General features: G+C 40.1%; 1 non-coding gene across 1 annotated transcript; it reads left to right on the forward strand.

The window, feature by feature from the left end:
* The first annotated feature begins 1,042 nt into the window (after window positions 1-1,042).
* On the forward strand, window positions 1,043-1,149 carry LOC137765559 (U6 spliceosomal RNA). The gene has a single exon (XR_011074206.1). It is a non-coding gene; the product is annotated as a U6 spliceosomal RNA (small nuclear RNA).
* Window positions 1,150-11,132: the final 9,983 nt, after the last annotated feature.

Below are 11,132 nucleotides of genomic sequence, written 5' to 3' on the forward strand. Positions count from 1 at the left end.
ACCAGGCCATTTGCCTTTTATACCTTTCACAGCTAATTTTAGAATAAAAATTTTATCTCTGGCCATGGAACAGGAAGACAGGTAAATCAAGGGGCCCTGGAAATACAGCTGAAAAGTGGTCATTTTAGGGACCTGAGGTGATGAGATCAGGAGGAATTATATCCTACTTCCCTCATTCATTCATTATTCATTCACAATCTATGTCTATATTAAGCCCTTTCTGCATGTTAGGCACTGTTCTAGGCCTTGAGGGTGGAGTTCTGTACAAGAGAGCCCCGGGCCCTGCTCTTGTATGCTCAAGGAGCTGATGGCTAGTGGGGGAGGCCCAGTGAAGCTGGCCAGGGTGAAGACAGTCTGTGTACACATGGTGCTTTAGGGGCAGCGGGGGCTCATTATTGGCAACAGGAGACAATAGAGCACAGTGGGGACTGTGACAAACTGTAGGAATCCCATTCTTAGCTCCAGACAACTCACTTTCACCTAAAGCACCTGACTTAAGCTGGTAAACTGGTGGTCCCAGTCCTGAATGTATGCTGTGGCAGGCTTAAGCACAGGAAGCAATGGGAATGCCAAACGGGGCATCTAAATAAGATTTTCCTTGTGCTGCCCTGAAGATAAGCCATGAGGCCCTGCCAGCATGTTCATTCCCTGACAGTCATCATTACCTACTTCACCAGGTTTTTGGGATTTTTTGCTTGTTTGTTTTTTGTTTTGTTATGCACCAGGAACCAAAGTGAGACCGTAGCATCATAGACTAAGCTCACATGACTCAGGACTTTTAAACACATCCTTTATGTTTAGCTTCCATAGTTCACACAACACAGCCCATTATTCACAGATTACAGTCTCCAGAGTAAACGTTCACCCCAGACGAGCCTCCCCGGGAGAAAAAGGAAGGAGCAGAGCTGGGCCTGGACAGGAAGGAACAAGGCTTCAATAGGGTGGGCAGTGCAAGGACAAGGCCACCTGGAGAGGGTGGATGAATAGGATGGAGCAGAGGTGGAACAATAGGCCACCTGTGTCCTTTTAAAGAGATGAACTTGTGCTCGCTTCGGCAGCACATATACTAAAATTGGAACGATACAGAGAAGATTAGCATGGCCCCTGTGCAAGGATGACACGCAAATTCGTGAAGCGTTCCATATTTAAAAAAAATAAAAATAAAAAATAAAAAATAAAAAAATAAAAAAATAATAAAAAAAAAGAGATGAACTTGGGTTGAACTCTCTAGCATTGGCTTTATTTTGATATTCACTTGTCCTTGGGAACACAGGAACAAAGCTGCAGTTATTTGTAGATCAGCTCTACTTTTTCACCTCACCTTTTTTCAATGCCAGCAGCAACATTTAAAACTAAAAGCAGCTCCATCTAGGAAAGGAATTGGTGTCACACAGACCATGCCATTTCTGCAAGCCAAGGCTGCAGCATCTCAGAGGAAGGCCTCCCTCTCTAACCTCAGAGGCTTGTGTCCCAAGATACCCTATAGCCTTCCTAAGTCCATAGTAAACAGATTATCCCAAGGGCTTCTTTTCTGGGAAGCCCATGAGTAGCCTCTGAAAGGACATCAGATCTAGAGTAATTGACTTGAAGCTTCTCAGTAATTATGAGGTCACAGTGGGCACTACTGAGATAACTTATTCATTTTGTGCAATATCAGCTACAAATCATAGACGCTGGTATTAAATTATTTTAATGGACACCCAGAAGTACATTAAAGGGGTCCTTGGGACTCAGGAGCAATAGTTGGGGCTAGTAGATTGAGGAAGACAAACTATCTGAGAAGGAAGGGTCACCAGGAGTGGATGTTAGAAGTCCCAAATGGGTCAGACTGAGATGAGTTAGCAGAGTAGTTAAGAAGAGACTGCCAGAAAAACCTGACTTCAAATTCCAGCTAAGCTACTTGACTAGCTTTTTAATCTTATGTTGATTACTTAACCTCTCTAAGCCTCAGTTTCCTCATCTGATTAGTGGGTAAGATAGCCCTCGCCCGTAGAATACCTGAGGAGTTTCAATGAGATAACGTAGTGCTTTGCACTGTGTCTTATTTAGAGTAAGCACTCAATAAGCAGGACCTAAATCACAGTGGCAGAGGAAGATGGCCACAAGTACTAGGATAGCATAGAGGGTGCGGTTGACAGTCATCAGGCGGGAAGTGAGAGAGAGAGAGGTGGCTAGACGCAGTTTGAGGGCTGGGGATTATCGCATCCTCAATACAGCACCAGAGTTCAGGTTTCTCAACCCTGGTGTCACACTGGAATCCTTTTAAGTCAGTTTTAAGGACTTTTTATTTGTTTGTTTTGTTTTTTAATACCCATGCTTGGGGCTCCCCACCCCTGCCCTGTATTTAATTGGTCTGGTGTGGGGACAGAGCACCAGTTTTGTTTTGTTTTATTTTTAATGTTTTTAAATTTCCCAAGTGTTTCTGTTGTGCAGTCAGAGTTGAGGACCACTGGTTTAGATGATGCCAGTCTAGAGCTTTAATTCTGTGCCAAGGCCCAAAAGATATATATATAGAGAGAGAATGACCCCTGGCTTCTTGACCTGAATAACTAGAAGGGCAAAGTGACCATTTCCTGACATGGGAAAGACTATGGGAGGATGGAACAGCCACTTTGAACCCAGAGGTGAGTGCGTAAAGCACTGGGGCTAAAGGGTTGTATATGAGGCCACCCCTGCCTTTCTGGAACTCACTAGTAGGTGGGGACCGCAGGTGTGTATACAGAGAATGACCATGCAGTATGACCGTGTAGGGCTCTAGGAGCAATCTGCCCTGGGAGCCACAGATGCACAGAGACGGAAGAGACTAACTCTGCTGGGGGAGATTTGCAGAAAGATCCTGCACTCAGCGGTGTGTGGGAAAAACTGAGAAGGACATCAAACTGGAGGGAGGGGAAGGGAACAGGCTGGGGACCATAGTCAGGCAAATGATGATAGAGGAGTCGGGAAGGCTGGGTGGGACCATGAGAACATGCCTTGGGTGAGCCCTGTTTGTTACTCAGTTGTTAAGTGAAGGCTTTCCCTTCTTACAGAGTCTCCCCTGCAAGCATCTTTGTTTTGCTTCTGGCCCCAGTGCTATTTGGCAACAATCTGCCTCTCCCATAAGTTCAAGGTCAACCTGCCCTTCACTTCTGTGGCCTTTGGAGTCTCTGTTTTTGACAGGCAGAATGACTAAATGGAATTTGATGGATCTTTCACCTTTTTAACTGCCTCAGTCTCCTCCCACCTCTTAACTTCTCTACAAGGAGTTTCTTACCACTTGGCTTTCCAAACCCTATCAACTGATCCAAATACTGATTCACCAGGTCCTTTTGTTTTCTTCTGCCTTGAGTGCCTTCACTGAAACATTGGTTTTCCCACAGATAAGGAAGTTACATCGTAACAGTAAATTGAAATTTGCATAATCTTTGGGGAAAATTCCTTACATTGTGCAAAGATATTAGGACAGTAGTGCATCTTTATTATGCTGCTCAAACCCTTTTGCAGGGCATCAGTCCAGATAAGTAATTCATTTTTTAGTTGTGTTTTTATAGTTTCCCTGAGACTTTCTGTGAGGTCAGCAATTTGCTTTGAGTTCTATCTCCAGAGTTCTCCAAGGACCCAGCAATAACTGTCACATTATGGGTGGGCAGGAAAGGGCATACCAACACCCTGAAAAACAATACAAGTTTATCTTGTTATGCCAGTTTCTGGCACATATCTATATATCACAATCCTCATATGCCAGAAATATATATCTATGTATGTATATATAATTTATGATTATGAGAGAGTATTAGCTATGCTTCCAAACCTTACCTCAATCTACAGCCCTAAATTAACCTCCCTGGCAAGCTTTAAACCCTCTTCATGGGGTAAACTTCCATGTGAAAGCATTTAGCCCAGTTTAAATCAAGTCCAAAGATTTAACAATCCAGTATTGCCTTTTCATAATCTGCTTTAATTATTATTGATGTGTATTTTTGGAAAGTGCCCGGAGATGATAAAGGCCTCCCGTCTGTCGTGCTGCTGACCATTTGCTAGTTGATCTCTAGTTCATCCTTGGCTCTTCAATTGGTCTCTCTAGCACTTCTACAGATGGTTACACCTCCTGCCCCACAGAGGCCCCTACTTCTGTAGCAAATCAAATTATCAATAAAAAACAAACTGGTAAATAATAGGCAATTAAATAATATCAATTATTCAAAAGCAGATTTAATATGGAAAGACAACTAGATCTTTATTCAGCAGTGAAGAGAAATTATATATATGTATATGTATGTATAGTCTCCAAACAGGACAATCAAGGAGAAAAGGAGAAATTCCGCCCAGGTCTTGACCAGGGTGCCATGCAATACCCCTTCTATGCTGACCTGTGACAGGTCCTGTCTCCTCCATGTTGTCTGGATTTAGGCTCTCAAATTTTCAGCAGGGGTCTGAGAAATTTTAGTTAGCTTTTGGTCTTTGAGTGACTGGCAGCAGCAGAAAAAAAGCCAATTGTAGTCATGCTGTGGGGAGAAGACTGGTATTCTGGTGATGGATGAAGTTAAAATTTTACAGAACAGTCTAAATCTACCAACTAGCTTATAATCATTCTCAATAACTTTTCCTCACAACATCATCATTTATATTTGTCCATGTGGAGAAGATAAAGTTTAAAACTCATTTTAACCACTTCTTAGGGTTGAGGAAAAGAGATCGAAGGCAAGTCTTTCCTTTACAATAGGAAAAGAATAAGTCAGCTGCTATGTGAAATAAAGAAAAATCAGATCTTGAGCTTTGTGGATCACTATGAAGCTGTAAAAATAAAGAATAGTGGGACTGGGGCTTCCCTTGTGGCACAGTGGCTAAGAATCCACCTGCCAATGCAGGGGACACAGGTTCGAGCCCTGGTCTGGGAAGATCCCACATGCCGCAGAGCAGCTAAGCCCGTGCACCACAACTACTGAAGCCCGCGTGCCTAGAGCCCGTGCTCCGCAACAAGAAAAGACACTGCAGTGAGAAGCCTGCACACCGCAAGGAAGAATAGACCCCACTTGCCACAACTAGAGAAAGCCCGCTCACAGCAACAAAGACCCAACGCAGCCAAAAAAAAAAAAAAAAAAGAATAGTGGGATTTAAGAATATGTGACAATAGAATCTCCCTTATTCAGTAAATTGTGTAGAAACCATTCCATATCTGTATTCTAAAGCTGTTTTAGTTTGCTTAAATATAATTTAAAATGTAGGTTCAAGTGGGAGAGGGGAAAAGGAGTAATTTCTCTCTTTAGAAATAAAGCAGCTGGGGATATGTTAGCATGGTAAAATGAAAATACTAAGCAAATTAATGAAAATTAACTTTCTACAGCTTAAGCTATAAGGTTAGCAGGAGATCAGCACTGGGGTGAGTATGCAGAACTGTGTGCCAGAGAAACCTTCTGTTGTAGAAAGGGAAGCCTTGGGGCCAGTGCATGTGCAGATATATTAGAAAGATGAGATCATCCAGATAAATGCAATTTGTCAAACTGCATGTAGCAAAGAACTTACTTCAAGGCAAAACTGGTTCACTGGGGGAAAGAGGTGGGAGGTGAGGGGTTCAAGAAGTGAGTAATTTCGGATTAAATTCAAATTGCCCCCAAACAAACAAATACAGCAAGCAAATAATAAAAAACAAACAAGTAAATACATTCATGCCTTCTTTCTTCTAAGTGATAAGGGGCAAGTGATACCCTCTGTGAGAGATTTTGGAGCAAGTCTGCTCAGAACCCCTGAAGCACACTGAAATCACCTCTGGCTCTACCCCAGAAATGCTTTGATTCTGAAGGAAATTCCATTATGAATTTTCCAAATAAGTGTGAGAGAAAAATTGTGGTTTTTATCATTTTCTCTGAATCATAAGTTAATTTAGGGTTTTATATGCAAATTTCTTTTAGTTTCTCAACACTTTGAACAAGTGAATATTTGAATTTCTAATGTTTTTTCTTGATATTGAATAGTCATTCCTAACATAGGGTTGACTTTGCATTTATTTATGAAAGCCAAAGTGTTAAGAACTGCAACTCAAAGTTATGAAAAATTGCTACATTGTGGTGATGCATCTACATTGTCATGAGCAGAGGAAATAACACTAATAGGTAAAGAACAAACAAACAAACAGAAAAGCAGCTTAAGTAACTTTATGTACTATATGTTGCTTTTGGCTCTAGGATTTGTCTACTTACCCTATTGGTTCCTAAAATTGGAAGGATATATATCCAATTTAAGGACCCAAATTGGACCCTTTTCTTATATTCTTTTTTCTTTTATCTCTAGTCTATTTAATGAGTATATAACCATGCTTGAAAATACTTGACAAGAACGCCACCACTCCCTATTGCTATGCCTAGGCAGACATCACTAACAGATCATGACACTTTCTCCAGTGAGTTTGGACAGAGCCACTCAAGTCTATGCAATGTTCCAAGCAGCCACTCCAATTGGCTGAAATTAGCATATGAAATCAATCCTATTTGATGTCTTCGGGCCAGAATCTCAGCTTTTGAAATTTTTAAATGCATACGATAGGATGAGAATCTTGCCAAGGTTGTATTTTTTCATAACGTACATATACCAGAAACTATAAAGGAACAGTAAAGGAAATAGTGACATTCACAATCTAGTGTCTATTTTGTTGCTGTTCACTAAATGGATTTGTACTATGTCTGCTGCTATTTAAGTGCAACATAATTACATATTATGGAGAGTATATACTACTTTAATAGAAGTTATTATTTTGGCTTTTCCATAGCTATTTTTATTTGTTTCATTAGAGTGCATAAATACTTTGGGGAGGAAGGCTTAAGATGAAAAGATGTTTTTTTAAATTATTATGGCTTTCTTTGCTTGGAGCTTATTTTCATAATTAACACATGCAAATGCAACCATGTATTTTATGCTCACTGGAGTATCAAAGTTTAACTTCTCTCAGTGGGCTGTTTGTGCAGTAACATTTTCACAATGGCCTCTGCACACTCTGGCAATGGTAATATTTTGTTAATGTGCCGATCTATACCATCTATATGATCACAGGTATTAGATCAGCATTTACAATGTCACATTTGCTTGATGAAAGTGTCCATAGTAAAACTTCATTTTAGGAATTCAAGAGTCAGATCAGACTGACTGATCAGCAGGTCTAACATAAAGGGCTGAGATCAGAATGAAAGAGGTACAGAACTGTGTTACTATTAAAACAACACAAGTTGCAAATCTAAAGCTCTATTTTTCTTCTAAACTTCTCTTCTTAATTTTGCTACTGTTTTTCATAGCAGAGACTGGCTAGCTCTTCATCAGACCCATTTTCTCATCTTCCTGAGCACACAGTTGGACTACATCTACCAATCTTACTTGCACATAAGTATGGCCATGTGGCTCAGCTCCAGCCCATGGAATGGGAGTGGAAGTAGTACAAGGCACTTCCAGGCCTAACTCATAAGAACCTCTCAGATACATCCTCCACATTCTTTCCCCTTCTGCCAGCTTGATGCAGACAGCACAGTAATCTTGGAAGTCAAGACTGAACTGAAGTCACAAGCTGGAAGGAGCCTGAGTCTCTGAATCACCACCTAAGAGAAACACCCATTTGGGCTTCACATAAAAAGCAAACATGTATCATGTTTAGCTATTATACATTATTGGATGTGTTGATTATAACCACTAGTATTATAACTAATATGCAGTTTTCCAAGCAGTTCATTACGTCAGTGATTCTCCATACAGGTATAGGGCAGAGGAAAAAAAGTGGATGGAGTTGGGAGTATCATAACTTCCTAGGTAGCCTTTCCATCTGCATACTCTGATCCTCCCTTGCCTTACAGATTCTTATTCAAACCCCTAGCATGACGAGCCAGGTAGGGTGGGGGCTAGTGTTGTAGAAAGAACAATATGTCAAGGAGACTAAGACAAGGAGAGTTTAAGTAACTTGCTCAAAGTCACACAGCGAGGAGCTGGCAAAGCCAGGATTCAGACAGGGGTAGTCTAACTCCAGAGCCCACATTTGTAACCACCATGTTAGTCTGTCTCCTAACACCTGCTTGCCATGGTTAGAGGACTTAGTCTTCACTGGATTTCTTTAATGTGGTGAACTCTGGATTGTCTGTCAGTGCAATTTCTACTTGGCAGTTTATCTACAACAACATCCTAATACTAATTTGCTATCTCACACACAAACAACAACTTTACAACTTACTTCCTCTTGATAAAAATGAAGGTTATTTTCGGGCCGCTAGGGAGAATATCACTGTACGCTCCAAAGCAGTATCCATGACTTGTGAGCTGTCTTGCTACTACCGCTTCTTACTTTACCTGGTTAGTTAAGAGTTGACTATATAGGAAAGGAAAATGGTTTGTTCCAGCGCTAGAAGCATGTTGCCACAGGTAAGCCTAGGTATCTACAACTGGCATGTCTTAGGGAACCACTGGATTGCTGGGAACACCTCCACAACCTTAATGGGTTCTGGTGGAGCACAGTGGTTAAAAAATTTAGGCTTTAGAGCCATACTACCAGGGTTCAAATCTGAGTTCCTCCTATGGCAAGCTTTTACTGTGGGCAAGCTTTTCCCTTCATTTACAAATGGGATGGATGGATGGATTGATGGATGGATGGATGATGATGATGATAGTCATTTTCTAGAGGTGTTGGAGGTTTAATAAGATAATACATAAAAACACATAGACATTTTTCTAGAAATATTCACTGTTGTTATTATTTTAAAGACGATTGAGCTAAACACCTAAAAAATGAAGGCTCAAAGGACCAGTTCCATTCTGAAGGACCCCTGGGAATGCATATATATATATTCATTTATATATATATATATATATTTATTTATATAAAATTTAAAGTTAATTAAATGTTGAAGACAAATTGGACAGGGAACTTAGAAACTGGCAAAACAAGGTGCAAATCCTGCTTCGGAGACTAGCAGTCTGGTCTTTAGCAAATCATATAATCTCCATGATGCTCAGTTTCTTCACATGTAAAATGAACTAATAAATGCAGAGGTTTTCTTTACATGTCAACTCTTTATGCATATTTTCTTCTGTACGTTGCTCACTTATATGGAACACATTTTTCTATACCATTGTTAAGCTAAGTTTAGCTGTTGGTAAATTTAGCAACTCTACTGGCTAGGAAAGAATAAAAATGATTTTGTGTGGAAATTATTGAAAAATTTCTTTCTCAACTTCTTAAAAGGTTAAAGAAACAGCAAAATATTCAGACTTTCAACTTTTCACCCTCCATCCACCTCTAGCCTACCCAATAAAGAGTTGACTGCCTAACTGACTCCATCTTGGGAGCATATACTTATGGCTGTGGCCATAATTCCCCATAATCTGCCAACAAGTACACAATTTTTAGGTGAGAAAAATTATATAGTTACATTCATTCTTTATTATTTATATTATTTATTTAAAATATTGTATGTGCTCGGATAATGTATATATCTATCTATCTGAGAGAGAGAAATGATAAAGCAAATGAATAGAAACAATAATGAAACATTAATATCTGTATACCTTTTGTTTAGATAAAGAATATGCTAATGTTCTTTGTACTATTATTTCAACTGTATCAAAATTAAAAGTTACTAATAAGTAAATAAAACCTATTGTGCCATTTATATTTTTTTGAAACTGCATGTTATATAATGCATTCAGAAAAGTGTTGGATATTAGCCTGGGACTATATCTAGACATTTTACATTCAGCTAGAATAGAATTAATTCTTCCTTGTAAGTCTTTCCATTACAGTTTTCGTTTTTCTGGGCTATAACCTTGACATCCAATAGGAGCACTGCTGTCAGGATTAAGCATATCTTTTCCTGGGTTTGGGTTCTAAAGTCAGCTGGCACTTAGGGTGCACCTCTATTTTGTCCATACATAGTGCCTGCCAGGTAATAGAGGCACAATATAGTTACCTCATTTAATTCAATCCTTATAGAATTCCTATGAGCTAGTCATCAGGTCTTTCAGTTCACAGATATGGAGACTAAGGTTCAAGGACATGAAATATTTTACCTTGGTCTTAGCCCCGAGGCCACGCCGTAATAAGTGGTGGGGCAGCTTTCCAGGCCTCGAATGCACTCACTGCACCGCACCATACCACCTGCTCTGCTGAATCAGGATGTCCAGCATGAAACTTGCTTCAAGGAGTGAGGGAGAAAGCCATCATCTCAAAAGACACAAGTGTTTTCTGTTTTGAAAGAATATACTGTTGGTTTTTTTAACCACCAGAATAAGTATTGTACTTGGAAAAGAGATCTCATAATTGGAAGTAGAGATCTTTGAGAAGCAAAGATCACAAGAGGTTCATATTTTAAGTTTCACTTGATGGATTTGGAGTAGTATGGCATGGTGGGGTAACCTGGGGATACTTGATACATTGTTTATGATGTAGACAGAGTTGCATCTCTGTAGACCATGAGCACAGGACTTAGAACAAAGTTTGTGCCCAATAAATATTTAGTGAGTGAATGAGTGTGGATTTAGGTTGCACTGGGCCTTCAAAGGGTGGTGGGTTGTTGTGGGAATATGTTGATCCTGATTGATTGGTTGTTCATAGGACATCAGGTATTGAGACCAAGGAGATTTCAGGGATTTGTAGGCCTGATCTCCAACTCTCACTGGAGAAAAGACTGTAAAATGGAAACTCAATTGAGTGGACTCAGAGGTTTAACCTGGTCTGGTGTGGACATGGTATTATTTTAAAAGGAATAACCCCAGTATTGGGAACTGTAAAAATAAAAGAAGTCATCTTTTCTCTTTGTGACTTGGAAGAGTGAGAGGAAAGAACAGCTATTGTTTATGCATCTTTTCTACTGATATAAGAAAATGAATATTCTCACTAACAATCATCCTGAAAAAAGGAAAATACCCAGGGGGAGATGCAGAAGGCAGGCCAGCATAAACCAAGGTAAGGAAAGATGTTTCTTCCCTAATGGGTGATCAAGTGGTTGGACTAGGAGATCTAGCCCTTAATCCCAGGAGTCTAGACATGCTTAAAGCACTCTTAGGTGTTGGAAAGAATATGGCTTCATTTCACGAGGCATCCAGGAGTGGGCTGGACTAGAAATTGTGCCATGGCTGGCCAGAAAACTGTCTCTCTAATTGGGAAGGGAAGAAGCCCTACAGGTGAG

Source organism: Eschrichtius robustus, chromosome 5, assembly GCF_028021215.1.
Source record: "Eschrichtius robustus isolate mEscRob2 chromosome 5, mEscRob2.pri, whole genome shotgun sequence".
In the NCBI taxonomy this organism is placed as follows: Eukaryota; Metazoa; Chordata; class Mammalia; order Artiodactyla; family Eschrichtiidae; genus Eschrichtius; species Eschrichtius robustus.